At 37.6% G+C, this 17897-nt stretch overlaps 1 pseudogene across 1 annotated transcript; it reads right to left on the reverse strand.

The window, feature by feature from the left end:
• Positions 1-8862: 8862 nt before the first annotated feature.
• LOC149211476 (uncharacterized) lies at positions 8863-17636 on the reverse strand (annotated as a pseudogene). Its single transcript, XR_016250712.1, has 12 exons — positions 16972-17636; positions 16438-16828; positions 15761-16352; positions 15145-15207; positions 14893-15051; positions 14523-14608; positions 14221-14337; positions 13523-13663; positions 10852-10995; positions 9979-10172; positions 9693-9768; positions 8863-9601 (listed from the first exon to the last, which is right to left on the reverse strand). The product of XR_016250712.1 is annotated as an uncharacterized LOC149211476 (transcript).
• Positions 17637-17897: the final 261 nt, after the last annotated feature.

Below are 17897 nucleotides of genomic sequence, written 5' to 3' on the forward strand. Positions count from 1 at the left end.
TTTTAACAACTTGACTCAAACTTATTAAACTACGCATTTTGTGATGAAACCGATGTCTATGACGGAGATTTTTTTTGTCATTGGACAGATGTCAAGTATAGAGAGATGAGCAAACTTATTACCCCAAACTTTTTGTATAGTTGGTCTGTCAAGCCAGGGTAACTCCAGAATGGGCAGAAGAAATTGATTGATTATTTCATTAGACAGCTATTGTTTATATACATAAAATGGACGGATCAGTTCATCTTTTTGATGACTGTTCACGTTCCAGGTTACCCAACCGTTGAAGATTAGGTGTGAACATTCCCCCCCTTAATCTGAAGGGATGTTGGTGAGTCCAAGCATCGTTCTGAATATTTCAAGCTTTTCTCTTCCAAGCGCTTTGGTGAAGATGTCTGCAATTTGCTCATTTGTGGAACAATGACAGAGATGGATTGTTTTGGCCTCAACATGATGTCGGATCAGATGATATTTAGTATTGATGTGCTTAGTACGATCATGGAACTTTGGGTTCTTGGCCAACTTTATTGCAGAGGTGTTATCAATCATGAGTGGAGTTGATTGTACTTGTTTTACCTGCAAATCTTCAAGAATTTTCCTGAGCCACACAATTTCTTTCGTTGCTTCAGCTGCTGCCACATATTTTGCTTCTGTTGTGGAATCTGCTGGAACTGATTGTTTGCGTGATCTCCAGTAGACAGCTCCTGATCCAAGACTCATAGCATATCCTGAAGTAGATACCCCAGTTTCTTTGTCTCCATCGAAGTCTGAATCAGAGTATCCAATCAAGCTGAAGTCGTCCACCTGTGTATACTTGATTCCAAGGTCTTGAGTTCCCTTCAAGTACCTTAGAACTCTTTTTGCAGCAGACCAGTGTCCCTCACAAGGCTTTTGCATAAACCTGGAGAGGATTCCAACAACAAATGAAATGTCTGGTCTGGTAGTAGTGAGGTAGATGAGACTTCCTACAAGCTGTCTATACTTTGTTGCATCCTCAAATTCCTTTCCTTCAATAGATGTGAGCTTCAAGTTTTGTTCCATTGGAGTAGAAAGAGGATTGCACTCTGTCATGGCAAATCTGTTTAACAAATCTCCAATGTATTTCTTTTGAGAAAGAAATATGGATTTTGGATGTTGGGTTACTTCAATGCCAAGATAGTAATGAACATAGCCCAAATCAGTCATTTCAAAACTTTTTCCTAATTCTTTCTTTATGGATGCAATATAGCTTTCATTGTTCCCTGTCATTAAAATATCATCTACATATACCACAAGATATACAACTGTTTTGCCAACTTTCTTGACAAATAAAGTTGCATCATCAAGATCAAAATGTTTGAAGTTGAGTTTCAGAAGATGCTCAGTTAGTTTTTCATACCAGGCTCGTGGTGCTTGTTTGAGGCCATACAAGGACTTCACAAGTTTGTATACTTTGTTTTCATGTCCTTTCACAGCAAATCCTTCAGGCTGGGACATAAAAACATTCTCTTTTAGATCTCCATTCAAGAATGCAGTTTTTACATCCATTTGATGGACTTTCCAACCGTTCTGAGCAGCTAGTGCAAAAAGTGTCCGGATGGTGGCCCATTTTGCTGTGGGGGCAAAAGTTTCCTCATAATCGACCCCTTCCTTCTGTGCAAAACCTTTTGCCACAAGCCTAGTTTTGTGCTTGTCAAGTGAGCCATCAGCTTTGTACTTGTTCTTGTAGACCCACTTGCAGCCAATTGGTTTGGTTCCAAATGGAGGATCAACCAGCTTCCAAGTGCCATTCTTTATGAGGGCATCATACTCCTTCTGCATCGCTTCTTTCCATTCATCATGACAAGCAGCTTCTTTGAAGGAAGTTGGTTCAAAATCTGTAGACAAGTTCAATTCACAATCATAAGTAACATCCATATCAACAGGTGAACTAGAGTTATCTACATCACCTCCATCTTGTCGGTTTGTATTTCTGGTTCCTGTTTTTCCAATTTCATCAGGATGAACACTTTCAAGTGTCTTTGTCAGCCACTTTGGGGGACCTTTCTGAGATGGTCCAGGCTGCTCTGTGGATTGAGTTGGGACTGAATCAAGATTGAGTCTCCCAATTCTATCAATTACATCACTTAAAGCATCATCCGTTGTTGGAGTTTCATGCAAGGGAGATTGTTCTTCAGAAGAAGATTCCACATGTTGTTCTAGTATAGGAATCCCCCCTTCAAGATGTGGAATCTGATTATCAAATTCTTGAAATGATTTCGTTTTTGCGAATCTATCCAAGCGATCAAGTTGCCGCTCAACAACACTGTCAGATTTGGATGATTCAAGAAAAATGACATCTCTAGATACAACAAACTTTTTATTTACTTCATCATAGAGACGGTATGCTTTAGAGGTGTTTGAATACCCCAGGAAGATACACTTACGACTTCTAGCACCAAGTTTGTTTCTATGTACCTTTGGTATTAAAGCATAACAAGTGGAACCAAAAATCCTGAGATGTTTTACCGAAGGAACATGTCCATACCACAATTCATAAGGAGTCTTGTTTCTTATAGCACTAGATGGACATCTATTCTTTATATATGCAGCACATAGAACAGCATCAGCCCAAAACATTATCTTTACATTTTTGAAGAAAAGCATGGATCGTACCATATTCAAGATTGTTCTATTCATTCTTTCTGCTACACCATTCTGTTGGGGATTATAAGGTACAGTTGTTTGATGTTTGATCCCATGTTGGCGAAGATAGTTTTCAAATTCATTTGATGTATATTCTTTTCCATTATCAGTGCGAATAGACCCAATATGAGATTGTGCATCATTTTCAATCCACTTATGAAAATTCTTGAATGTTTGAAAAGCATCAGATTTGTTCTTCAATAAATAAACCCAACACATTCTGATGTAATCATCAATAAATGTCATGATATATTTATTTCCATTTGCAGAAGGAACAGGCATTGGACCACATAAATCTGAATGAATAAGTTCAAGCTTCCTATGTGCTCTTGAATGTGAATCATGAAAAGACTGTTTGCTATGCTTTCCTAGAATGCAAGCATCACATTGCTTATGTTTTCTAGGAATTGTAGGCAAACTAGCAACACCATTTTTCTTTAATAAGCGGAGACTGTCATAGTTTAAATGTCCAAATCTAGCATGCCATAGTAAACTTGATGGAAGTGTACCTTCTTCATGATGAGAAATATATGAGAAATGTTGTGCATGAGCAGAGGTTCCTTGCAGTTTAAGAAGTCTTTTTTCTTCTATTCCCCTCATGACAAGTGAGTGGTCATATGCCTTTCTTACCTCAAGCTTTCCATCAAACATATGAATGGAGTGACCTTGCTGGCGGATGTGGACCGGGGACACCAAGTTTCTCTTGAGCTGTGGGAGATATAGAACATGATCCAGAAGAAAGTCTGGAAGACCAGGCAGTTTAAGCCTGATTGTGCCAAGCCCTGATGGCTTGATTTTTGACTGATCTGCAAAGTATACTGCTCCATCAACATTGTCAGTGAAATCTTCAAAAAAATCTTTCCTATGAGTCATATGACAGGTTGCTCCTGAATCAAGCAACCAATCATTTTTCGAAGAAGCAAGTGAAGCATTAAACAAATCTTCATTTACTCCAATGTTACATTGTGCCTCAATATAGTGAGCGGATTCAGGTGCTTTACCTTTGTCTGTGTTATCAGTTTTACCTTTCTGCTGATTTCTTCTCTGCTCAATTTTGTCCCATGGTAGCTTGCATGTAGAAGCATCATGTGATCCATTTCGTTTGCAGCGAATGCAATGCAGATCTGCCTTTTCTGCTTGAGAATGTCTGCCCCCCTTGCCTCTGAAGTATCTTCCTCTTCCTCTTCGTCCACCTCTTCCTCTTGTAGAATCTTGAGCATGATGCTTTTCTTTATGAGCAAGGCAAACAGTCTCTTCAGAAGATTCAGGGACTGTCTTCTTTCCAAAGGCTTTCTCTCTTTCAGCAAACTTTTTCACAAGAGAGTCAAAGGTTATATCTTTAAGATTTCCATTTGCTTGTAATGACTCAAGATAATTGGAGTAGGTAGGATAGAGTGCTTTGAGAAAGGCAATAAGAGAGATATCCAGCTCAACCTTAGTGGATTTAATATCATGCATTATAGACTTTATTTCAGATGCAAGAGCAAGAGGATCATTATTTTTCAGTTCAAGAGTGAAGAGTTTAATCATGAGCTGAACAACTTCAAGTGCATAATGTGAATCATAGAGTTCTTTTAGCTTTTGTAAAGCTTCAAAGGCAGTGGAATAGGATGAAATATGACGACTTACTTCTTCATTTACAGATGCTGCGATCAATGCATAGGCTTTGCTGTTCTTGTTTTCCCAAATGACAAGTTCTTTATCTGATGTAGGCTGCATAGGTTCTTTGTCTTCTTCTCCGACACACACTCCCTTCCACAACTCATTGTAGATGAGGGTGTGTTTTACCATCCGAGACCATTCAGAATAGTTCTCCTTGCTAGTGAGAACTATTCCGACCATAGAGATGACTGAATGCATTCTGTAAAAAAATTACTTCTGCTGATAAAAAATCTTTTACTGATGTACAGTGAAATTGTACGCAAAAAAGGGCAAATACTTTACTGTTTCTTCAAAGCCCTCCAAAGATCCTCACCATATTACATATGTATAGACTACGCATTCAAAACTCAAACGCTGGTTGATATATATATGCTGTTCAAAACGCTGGCTGGTTAATATATATATGTCAAGGTACTTTCACAAATAATGCTTTTAGCCGCTAGCACTTTTTTTGTTACATGGCAATCAACTCAAATTTTCACAACTCTGTATATTGACCAGACTTTTAAAAGAGGCAAAATATTATTCAGTCCAGCGCAACAAAATAACGATAAATTAAAATGGTGTATAAAATGTCAATGTCGCTTGTTCAAGTCTCACCCCAACCATTATTGTCTCGAGCATCCAAGAGTTGAAAGTTCATGAATGCTTTTCAGATTTACAGGAAAGCAACCACCTGGTAAGCGAGCTCCACAGCTAACGTAACCATGTGTCCACCAGCACATTTACCAGCGCATCGGTCTCACATCTCTTCCGCCAGCTTCGACATGTACACGCTCTCGCTCTCCATATCCTCCTACTGTGATCCACTGAGATTTCCAATACGACGCAGAGGCAAATATAAACATTGGGCTTGCCTTTTCGCAGCTAACAGTGCTGACAGCGTAAATTTCTTCATTTATTTGAGAGCTTCAGGGGTTTGAGGCTCTTGAAGCAATGGAGGAGGATCACTACCAGGTATTAGGATTACAGTCAGGCCGAGAGGGTTTAAAGCTTTCAGTGGTCGAGATACGCAAGGCCTACAGAGCCCGAGCCCTTGTTTGCCATCCCACAAAAGGCCCGACGACCCCAACGCGGCTGCCCTCTTCCAGAAGATACAAACCGCCTACGAGCTTCTCACTGACAGAATGGGAATACAAGGCGTGTAATCGTTCGGAGGAGATCAAGGGATCGTCCTGCAATACGTTTTTCACAAAGATATCCCCCCAATGTTCCAGCTAAACAATTGAGGCGATTGTATGTGTAACGTTTGAAAGGGATGGGGATGTGGTAATGGTGGAGAATGAAATGAGATGACAAAAGACACGGCTAGGAGTGCGTTCAACGGTAACCAGTATATCAAATAACGCAGGCGTTCAAACCGGGCAGTGCGCAGTCTCAGGCGTTCATGTTAGTCAGAGAGCGCAGAGATACCATGTCAGAGGAATATCAGACAGAGGCAGAGCAGCGCAGGACAGAGCAGCACAGTGCTCAGGACAGAGGCAGGAGTTACAACTATTTTTTTTTAGAACCTGGGACCTGTGCTCTGATACCATGTCAGGCCAGGGTAACTCCAGAATGGGCAGAAGAAATTGATTGATTATTTCATTAGACAGCTATTGTTTATATACATAAAATGGACGGATCAGTTCATCTTTTTTATGACTGTTCACGTTCCAGGTTACCCAACCGTTGAAGATTAGGTGTGAACATGGTCAAATGTCTAAGATAGTGCCACAAACATGTAGAAATGGAAAGTAACCTGTTCATTTTTAATCATCACAAGCACCGTTGATTAATAAGTGGACATGTTAATCTTTTGAAACCAAATTTATTGGTTTTGTATGTATCAGAAAATATATAATAATAATAATGAATATATAACATTAATGTATTTATATAAATGAAATGATAACTGAATTTTGATTACCATCCATTTATGATAAACATTAAAAGAACTTGTCTTATGTTAATTCTTATGCTATTAAAATTAATAAAAAATATTAATTAATAATAATATAAAATAAAATTATAATTAATAATAATAATATAAAATAAAATTATAATTTTTATAATTTCAATATATATTTTAAATTTTGATAATATAAAATTAATATAAATTAAATACATATATAGTTTGAAAAACATGTAAATATTTTTTTAATGACAGAAATTTATTTTTAAGAAGGCAATGCTAGGCCTATGTATCAATAAAGAATAAGACCTCTACAGTATAAAAAATGTTGTTTAAGTAAGATGATAGGTCTAACATAATAGATATGACAAATTTTACATGTTAGTATGACATTTTTTTTCTTTGAATTAGTTAATTTAAATTAAATTAAAATAAATCTAGATTCTTTATATGTGATTGCTATTAAGATATTTTGTAAAATATTATGTTCTGAGTGGGTCTAATGGTTAAGAACATGTTTTTCTTACTCAAAAGTAAGAGGTTCAAAATGAGAGGAGATAGAGTACGCATACCTTGGTAAGCTGTGACCTTAAAATTAGATAATAATAAAATAATATGTATCTCTACTATAAAATTAATAAACATGCCTATAGACATTATTAATGTAAAAATAAAATGAATTAACAAGAAAATAAATGTGTTAAATAAAATAATGCATTACATGGCTAAGCAGTGTAGGCATCCATCAATGAATGACCCAACCTACCCTAATGAGCAGAGATTTATAACTAGCATTTGCACCATTTGCACCACATGTTACAAAGGAAATGCAAAGGCATAAGGAATGATAGCATATAAGAAAGAAGTAAATTTTATGCAATTTTATTTTTTTACTGGAGATTCCAACTAGAGTATGATCAAAGTGAAGGTAATGTTCAAAGAGAAAGATTTATGAAAATGCTCTTTATTAATATTATGGAACCTTTATAAGTAAATGATTAAAATAAAACATTTTATAACAAAGTAATCTAATATCACCTTAATTCACAATGTTTCACCTCCAACATGGGGAGCTAAAGGTTTTGATCATTTTATTCCAGGAGGAATAGCTTCTCATCATATAGCAGGGAGCTGAAGGTTTTGATCTTTTTGTTCCAAGAGGAATAGCTTCTCATCATATAGCAGCGGGTTTTTGGGTATATTAGCAGGTCTATTCCATCTTAGTGCAACGGATATTTTGGGTATATTAGCAGGTCTATTCCATCTTAATGCAGCAGAAAAGCAAGCAACAATAAAGCCAGAAGCAGAGATGGAGACAGTGGTTTCACCCGCAACAAAACAAAAAGCAGCACAAGCAAAACTTGCAATCCCACCCGTTCATCTTAGTGCAGCAGAAAAGCAAGCAGCAATAAAGCCAGAAGCAGAGATGGAGGCAGTGGTTTCACTCGCAACAAAACAAGAAGCAGCACAGGCAAAGGTTGCAGTCCCACCCGTTGGAGAGTCAGATTCACCTGAAGAGGCGAGAACGGAGATAAAGGTGGTAATGGATAATGCAAAAATGAATTAAGAAAATGAAAAGATAATTATCTTAAATTTTAAGTGGGAAAAAATTCTTTCAATTGAATGTTCAAATGAGTGGATAATTCAATCTTCAAATGAGTGGATACTTTATTTAAATATAAGTAGATGATTTCCTATATGTTGCTATAATAATATGCTATAGCAATGAATTTAACTCTGGATCAGAGTGGATACTTTATTTAAATATAAGTAGATGATTTCCTATATATTGCTATAATAATATGCTATAACAATGAATTTAATTTAACTCCGGATCAGATATTCTAGTTCACTATTAGTAAATAAACTAATAGAACAGTATTGAAGCGCATTCTAATAACTTAGACTTCAAAGTTTAATAACTTAGACTTCCAAGAAAACTTTGAAAAATCAAGTTTAATAACTTAGACTTCCAAGAAAACTTTGAAAAATCAAAGTTATTTTCTTTAGAGTTGTATTACATAAACCCTATACCCTATCCTCCACCCGTATCCACACAATTTCTATCTAACTACAGAGACACTCAAATATAATGAAGTATTCTATTACTTTAAATCCTTGAAGTAAAGGGATCCAAATAATAGACAAAACTCATTACAAGTACTTTCATACCTACATTGCTTATTTGTTGATAAAAAGAAAGCTTACATAAAAGCAAAGTGATTTAGAGCCCACTAGGTTCTACTCCAGTTTTACTACCACGAAACTTCAATTACATGTTGTTTCTATACATTTCTTCCCCACGTTATCATCAAACTAAAATTACATGTTGTTTCTAAAATTACATGTTGTTTCTAAACATCTGTTCCCCACATTGACACCAAACTTTTCTAAACATTAATTTCCCACATTGCTATACATGAATTACATTCACTTGGCTTCAAAACATATATTACCCCGTTGTATAAACTTCATTTCTATGTTGTTTCTAAACATTAATCCCCCACATTGCTATACATGTATTACATTCACTTGGCTTCAAAACATATATTACTCCAAGACAACAAATATATTAAATATATGGAGGAGAGCAATGCTTTATCAAAGCAAACACAATCTTTTCCAACACGTCTACAAGAAAATAAACATAATTCTTTAACTAGTTATTTCAGATCATAGCATGCCACCAACTTACATTCAAATAATAACAAAACTGCTGAGAGTGTACATTGGTTGGAAAACTCCACTGATAACATATATGTAACGAATTTCTTTTTCCTGCAACAGAATTTTAGAAAATTGAACTCTAACAATGTGTAACTTCACATTCATCAAAAGTCTGCAACAACCCACTGGACATTTAAAATAGTGAGTAGACTGCTATCAAGTGGACTCCAGTAGTATTGCTTCACAGTCCAGTTAAATTGTTAATGCATGCAGAATCCCAAACTAACTGCCATTTATTTGGTCGATTAAAAGCCAGTTCCGGTCGAACCATAGTATGGGTAGCCTGGACCAGGACCTGCTCCACCACCTGTTGTGTGCAATCCTAATGGAACCAATCGTGGATCTTGGAGGGATGTTGCATATTTTGTATACTGGTTTGAGCGGTATGGTTGTGGAGCTTAGAACACCATATTGAGAAGCAGATGAAATTCCTCCATATGTAGGTTGTGTTGCATATGGAGGCTGAGATACATATGCTGAGAAACCAATTGGTGGTGGTGCAGAGGTTGGTACCTGTGGACCTGGCCTATGATATGAGTTCAGGCTTGAATAGTCTGTTCCATAAGCTGTCTGCATTTGTGGAGATATTGCAGGTTGTGATGATAGCTTCTCCTTCTGACCATCAGTTGCAAGTTTCATAGTAACAGCCCTTCCCTGCATGCCAAGGACAGAACATAGGTGTCAAGATCAACAACTGCCCTTCAACTAATATGACCAACATTATCCAGTACTAGCTATTACTTACATCAATGGTTTTGTTTGGTTCCTTAAGAGCCTGCTTTGTAGCCCCCACAGTCTTAAAAGTCACAAATGCAAATCACCTGTTGGTGACAAACACATGGCATTAACCAAGAAAAATACAGGAAAACGAGCTAGGCCTTGGAAAAACATGCATAAATCTCTAACAACAGAAGCATGTTAAACTGCCCATCATAAAGCAAACCGATTTATATTAGATTTGTAATCTCTAACAACAGAAGCATGTTAAACTGCCCATCATAAAGCAAACCGATTTATATTAGATTTGTAACCTGGATTTGTTAGTATTCTTATCATATGCAACTGAACCTTCTTCTATCTCTCCATATTTGGAAGAAACTTCTAGAAGCTTATCCTTGGCCGTGTCATATGAAAGACCACCAATGTAAAGTTTTCTTTGAGCCTGATCTGCACTTTGACCAGGTCCTGTGCTCGCCACTGCCAGATTGGTTACAGTAATTCTCCCCTGTACAATAAACAACAATGGATATAAAAATTACCAAAAATAGGTGTTAAATAATGAATCAGAGCTGTTTGAAGATCGATCTTCCACCATATGTAATAATGGAGTACCATAGAATTCGAGAAGTCTCAAGACTCCGACAAAACTGCAATATATAAATGGAATACCACTTTTAGCAACAATAGTTGGATTGCTTTCATTTTTCTTCAAACAAGTTTTGGGGTTTTGTGGTAAGTTATATTTTGTTGTCTCCCCAACATCAGTTAAATATTTTTCAAAATAACAGTGATATTACCTGATACATATTCAATTAAAACTATAAAGATATTATTAGTGGAATAATAAATACATTTAGAATTGTAAGGAGGTATCAATATCCCAGGGGAAGATGCCTGCAAATGAAACAATGATTGCTCTATTTGAAATAAATCATAAACATCAAGGTACTGAAGGGCGACATTCAGATTTAAATATATGCATGTCTATAATGCTGGTGAAAACAATGGTCAAGATGCCTGGAAAGTCTTCATGGGATATAATATTGATAAAGCAGAAGCAAATGGGAAAATAAACATGCTTAATGCTTTAATGACAGTATCCCTCAAATTCAATAAGATATCGGTGGACAAATACAAAGCATCAAAAAAACAAAATTTACAAGATTGACAAAGGAAAAAAATACATCAATAGTCTTGCTAGGCTCCTTCAATGCCCTTTGGGCAGAATCCATATGCTTAAATGTGACAAAGCCAAATCCTCGTGACTTTCCTGATGTCTTATCCATAATAAGAACGCTTTCTTCAATCTCTCCATATTGTTCAAATGCCTGAGAGGAAATATACATGCATTACATTCACTTGTCTTCAAAACATATATTACCCCCAAGACAAAAAATATATTTAAATATATGGAGGAGAGCAATGCTTTATCAAAGCAAATAGCAAGTCTTCTTGAATCAATGCAGTCAGGCTCTTGGCTAACGCTCTACGGGTCCGGGCGTAGCAGGACACTCATGACTTTAAAGAAAATGAGAGAGTAGCTATCAAGGGAGGTTTTTGTTTGGGCCATAGAGGAGTATGGATGGGTTTTGCAGGAGTATGGATGGGTTCGGCTTGGGCCTCGCCATTGATAGTATCTTGTAGACCCTTTTTTAGTTACTGGTTCTGTATCAAAGAAGATCTAGCTCTTATGATTTAAGAGCAAGAAACAGGGTAAGACCCTGGAGACAGAGTAAGACACTAGAGACAGGTTGTGACGCTGTATTAAGCAACCTAGAAACATATGTGTGGTATATGTGAACTAAGCTAGATACAGAGTTGATTATTGTCTTCTTGCAGGGGAAAAAATATCTTACAGCTTTATAACTATCTTCTTGTAAGGGATAATATATCTACAACTAGAAACGGATTTGAAACAGTCTTCTTGAAGGGGAAAAAATCTCTAATACAGCTGTTTGGTAGATGTGTATTAAACAACTTAGACACAGAGTAAGACCCTAGAAACCGTCGTTTGGTATATGTTTATTAAGCCTTGAAACATATTTTTTAAGAGCTAGAAACAACATAAAGTGCTATAGGTGGACTAGCCTAAAAATATGAAAAGCAAGAAATAGTGGCTTGGGGCATCTGGGTGGCTAGGAATGCAGATCTCTTCGAGGAGAGATATATCCCCCACTTTTCAATGTGCATCTCAAGTAAGAACAGTCTTTGGAAGCAGTCATTCCAAAGATGAAGATTCAGAGACAGCTAATTCATGAATCAATTGACAAAGCAGGAGCATTGGGGTACTTTGACGATGCCAGTCAAGGCACTCCAACTATGTGTGGGGCAAGAGGCATCATCTTCCTTAGCGTAGTACACCTAATAAAATTAAAGGCTGGGTTGGGAGGAGGCTCACACAATTATGCAGAACTATTGGCATTGAAGTTACTAATGAAATTAGCTGCAAAGGTGTGACAAGGTCCCACGTGTTTGGAGACTCCTTGGTAGTTCTTAATTGGATGAATGGGAAATTCAAGATGGGAAATCTGGTGTTGAGCCCTATCTTTGAACAGATGAAAATAATAAGGCAGTGTTTAATACCATTTCCTTCCTCCATGTCTACAGGGAGCTTAACACAGAGGCAAACACACTTTCCAAAGAAGGCATTTAGTTAGTTGTTAACAATTGGGTGATTTCAGAAGGTAAGGATGGATCAGTATTTAATGAAAGCACACTGGTTGTGCATGAATCCTGAGTCTGGCTTCTCAGCATTTAGTTTCACTTTGACACGCTGATAGGAGATCTAATTGAGCTTCTATTCGCATAGCATCTCTCTGATCCGATCGCTTGCACTCGTGCACTAGTCAAATCGTCTAGCTATTGGGTGAGATAGCATTAAACCCTGTACTTCTGGCCTAGCTTGGCCCATTTCCTTAAAGAGCTTAGAGTTGCCACGCGACCTTGTGCGTGAGTGTGATTAACTGGGGAGTGGGCTCTGGGCGGTAGGTGGCCCTCTGCAGTGAGTCTCTCAAAAGGATAAGATGCTACAATACTATATTTTAGGACACAACCCCACCGGTGATGTAGGTAAAAGCTTAATTGGGGAGTAATAGTTACGAACAAAACCTTACCACTACGACTTGAACCATGGGTGGATTTTGGGCTGGGAGACTAAGCTGCATCTTGAGTGTGATTAAATGAGTGGACAGGCTTATGAGGGTCAGGGTGGAACATTCCCTGAGGACGAATTGACTAAGTCTGAATAGCTAAGACAGGCAACCTCGCACCGAACACCGTTGAGAAACACTCCAATGCAAGGCGAGGAACTGTGCATTCCTGCAGCATAGTCGGAGTGGAACCGGGAGTGACTGAATCGAAAAGCTCGAATTATCAAACAAAATTGGAGGATTTATCTAGTTATTCAATCACGGTAGCATGACATTTTCTCTCGATGCTCTAATCAATCAGTGAAATTTTCAAATTCTCAGTGATCTAGCTATCTTCAGCGATCAATTCACTAGCAGAACCTCGTCGAATTCATACGCTCTCACCAAGTGCAAAGGGAGCGTCGTATATAGAGAGATCTGTACATTTAGTCTCAGATCCCAAGCGAGGTGGAAGCAACAAAGACAGGGACAGAGACTACAGGCAAGGACAAGCTAGGAAAACCACAGAGCAATTAGGGCCAGTAGAGACAAGGAACAGCAGCAGAGATAGTAGCTAGTAGGACAGGCAGAAAACATACAGAGGCGGGGACAAAGACATGGAATCTCTATCTTGAAAAGGTTGGGCACTTATTAAGGGATACATTATTTCTTTCATTATATATATTATCGCGTTATCTCAACGGTATAGGGAACCAGTTGTGGATACCTGTGGCCCTGGCCTATGATATGAGTTCAGGCTTGGATAGTCTTTTCCATAAGCTGTCTGCATTTGTGGAGAGACTGCAGGTTGTGATGATAACTTCTCCTTCTGACCATCAGCTGCAACTTTCACAGTAACAGTCCTTCCCTGCACCTGCATGCCAAGCATAGAACATAGGCGTCAAGATCAACAACTGCCCTTCAACTAATATGACCAACATTATCCAGTGCTAGCTATTGCTTACATCAATGGTTTTGTATTTTTTTGTTCCTTAAGAGCCCGCTTTGTAGCCTCCACAGTCTTGAAAGTCACAAATGCAAATCCCCTGTTGGTGACAAATACATACAACATTAACCAAGACAAATACCGCCAAACGAGCTACGCCTTGGAAAAACATGCAAAAATCTCTGACAACAGAAGCATGTTAAACTGCCCATCATAAAGCAAATCATAACCATCACAAGGTATGGGAGGGCGGCATTCAGATTTAAATGCATGCATGTCTATAATGTTGGTGAAAACAAGGTTAAGATGCCTGGGAAGTGTTAATGAGATATAATATTGATAAAGCAGAAGCAACTGGGAAAATAAACATCCTTAATCCTTTAATGACAGTATCCTTCAAATTCAATAAGATATCGGTGGACAAATACAAAGCATAAAAAAACACAAAATTTACAAAGACTGACAAAGAAAACACATACATCAATAGTCTTGCTAGGCTCCTTCAATGCCCTTTGGGCAGAATCCATATGCTTAAATGTAACAAAGCCAAATCCTTCTGACACAGCCTCTTCCATCTCTCCATGCTGTTCAAATGCCTGATAGTACATGCATTACATTCACTTGGCTTCAAAACATATATCACCCCCAAGGCAACAAATATATTTAAATATATGAAGGAGAGCAATGCTGTATCAAGCACAATCTTTTCCAACAAGTCGACAACAAAATAAACATAATTTTTTAACTAGCTGTTTCAGATCATAGCATGCCACCAACTTACATTCAAATAAAAGCAAAACTGCTCAGTGAGTATGCATTGGTTGGAAAACTCCACTGGTGACATATATGATAACGAATTTCTTCTTCCTGCAACAGAATTTCAGAAAATTGAGCTCAAACAATGTATAACTTCACATTCATAAAAAAATGGCAACAACCCACTGACCCAGTGGACATTTAAAATAGTGAGTAGACTGCTATCAAGTGGACTCCAATAGAATTACATCAGAGTCTAGTTAAATTTTTAATGCATGTGGAATCCCAAACTAAATTGTTAATGCATCTAGAATCCCAAACTAACTGTCATTGACTTGATGAACATATTTCTCACTAAAAAAAATTGATTGATTAAAAGCTAGTTCCAGTCGAACCATAGTATGGGTAGCCTGGACGAGGACCTGCTCCACCACCTGTTGTGTGCAATCCTGATGGAACCAGTCGTGGATACCTGTGGCCCTGGCCTATGATATGAGGCCAGGCTTGGATAGTCTTTTCCATAAGTTGTCTGCATTGTGGAGATACTGCAGGAACTTTTACCAATATTCATAAACTTAGAAAATAAGGTAAAATTATAAAAACAAGATAAAATGTATGGAAGCCATGACCAAAAAGAAAACTTTTACCGCTGCAGCTTCCATTTCGTGCAAGGTGCATAAAGCTTGAAATTCGTTAGTCTGCACACAATCCTGAAAAACGATGTTGAAACCGCAGTCTATCTTGCTTTCAAATTTGTTTGGAAAATTATGAAAATTTCTCAAGATTTTGATAAGATATGGCAGATTTTTTTAAATTTTTCTGAAAAACGATGTTGAACACAAAGCCGCAGTCTATCTTGCTTTTAAATTTGTTTGGAAAATTATGAAAATTTCTCTTGATCAAATATGGCAGATTTTTTTTTAAATTTTGTATATCTAAATTATAAGTACTAAAACCATTTCCACTCTCAAAAACTAGATTTATTTAAACATAAAACTATTTCCACCCTCAAAAACTGGATTTATTTAAACCTTCTTATTGCAATTTTTTTTAAATTTTTAGCCAGATTCCGGCCACCATTTTCAACCGCTGGGTAGACGACGCCGGAAACAAATACTGAAATTGATGCAAACTGTACCCCGGAAACAAATACTGAAATTCATGCAAACTGTACCTTCTTGTGATAACCATGGTCAGTAGGGGAAGGACAAATGGGTTTTAAAAGAATAAAATAAAAAGTATCATCAGATTCTAGGAACATACTCTCGGCATTCCTAGCCCCTGGAATCGAGCCCAAACAGCACTCAGCGGCAGACCTGTAACTTCAAGCATTCTAAGGTTTGTCAGCCAACCCCCATAAGATTTTCATCTTCACACATTTAGACGCCCGCAACACATCCAACATCTTCAAATGCCCGACACTGAGCAGCTCTTCAGAAACGTCTAATTCTGTCCAGCAGCGGCGGCCCCTTGTAAGCTCTTCAGCTTCTTGCAGCTAAATGTCTGCAACTTCATCAAGGACTTCAAATGCTCAAGCCTGGAAGCTCTTTTAACTCTTAGCATTCAGAAACGTCTAGTTTTCTGAGCTTGGTCAGTTGATCAAAACCCAGTATACTCTTCAGCTTTGCACATCCAGATGCCTGCAACACCTCCAAGGACTTCAGATGTCCAACGCCCAGCAGCTCTTTTAAACGTCTAGTTCTCGGAGCTGTGTCAGCTGTTTCAAACCCGTTATGCTTTTCAGCTTCATACATCCAGATACCTGCATCACCTCCAAGGACTTCAAATATCCAACGCCTAGCAGCTCTTCTAACCCATTGCACAGATGAACGCGTATTTCTCGCAGCTGCATCACCTGCGCCAAATCCGCTATGCTTATCAGCTTCAATTTAGGACAGTTGTACAATCAGTTTTATGAATACATTTGGCAATGTCCGAACCTCAATCAGATCTTCAAAGTCCTTGATGTCGAGATGCTGAAGGTTGGGGCAAACACCCGTAGGAAATGATACATCTGATATTGATGTGTTGTATCTTTGATAAATCCCTAAAGGAGTCGGGAAGCCTCTCCAAGACATAGTTGTAAGACAGTTGGATGTGTTCGAGCCTCGATAAATTCCCGAAGGAATCTGGCAGAGATCTCAATTTTCCAATGCTCAGAACCAAGTGTTTCAAGGAACGCAGATCACAGAATTCCTTCGGAATTTTGACAGTAGGCTCTGCCCTTATATCCACCACCATCAGTTCCAGGTGCTTCAACTGTCCTATGGAGTTGGGAATTTTCTCGAGGATATAAGCACTAATCCGCAACTCCCGCAACCGCAAAGGTGTCTGCAGTATATTCAGGTTTTCCAATTAGTCTAAATATAATAGATAATTGTCCTCTACAGAGTGCTTTTGTTTCGTTTTTGTTCCGTGGTGTCCTATTTATAATAGCAAATAAACATTTTAATTCTTGACAAAATTATATTTACCTGCACATCCTCTTGCCACAATATTTCCAATATAAAAGTGTGCACATTAACACCCTCAACTTCTCCATTGGAATCTAAGGAGGGAGGGAATAGCAGAGACAGACGCGCCAGCGAAACCATAATAGATTTGGTGAGTCTACCCCCTCCAAAGGGCATATCAAGTGATCTTCTTTCATGTCAACATCAAGAAGTTGCAAGTTCTTCATTTTGTAGCACTTAAGTCTTTCAGAAGTTTTCTCTGCAACGAAGGTATAGAGATTGTTGCCGCTGTGTTGCAGGTCTCTAAGTTTAGTGCGCGTTGAATAGTTTGTGTTGAGGAAGAGAATTGTTGGTCGTTTCTGTTCAAGTCATTTTGAATAGTTTGTGTTGACAAAGAGCATTGTGCGTCGTTTCTGTTCAAGTCATTCTGTGCTGAGGAAGAGCATCATATCATGTTGAAGTGATTGGCCAGCAACGAATCACCACTTCAGGATGACTACCGTCTTCACGATTATCGACACCTGCCTGACTGGTTCGTGGACGATTTTTAATACTTCCAGATTTCTGAATAAGTTTAGTGTATTGATGTTTAAAAGTTATGCCATGAATATTGCAATTTTATTTGTAAATTAAGATAAAATTATCAAATATCCACAGAGCATTGTAAATTAAGATAAAATTATCAAATATCCACAGAGCATTGTAAAGGGTAACCTTTTAATTAAATTTTTAAAGGCTTGAAATTAATTGAAAATATTTTTTTAAAATTAAACCTTATAAACTGAATTGATCATGATCAATATTAAACTATTGAGGTTCAACTATCAATGTTAAACTAATACTGATCCACATACAAATCAGGGACTTACAATAACAAACACTACGAAGTTCTAACAAAAAAAAGCATCAAATAAAAACTATTCAACTAAACTACACCATATACATCA

This window comes from Pinus tabuliformis, chromosome 1_1 (assembly GCF_031772625.1).
Source record: "Pinus tabuliformis cultivar Carrire ecotype Pingquan chromosome 1_1, CPIR1, whole genome shotgun sequence".
NCBI classification, from domain to species: domain Eukaryota; kingdom Viridiplantae; phylum Streptophyta; class Pinopsida; order Pinales; family Pinaceae; genus Pinus; species Pinus tabuliformis.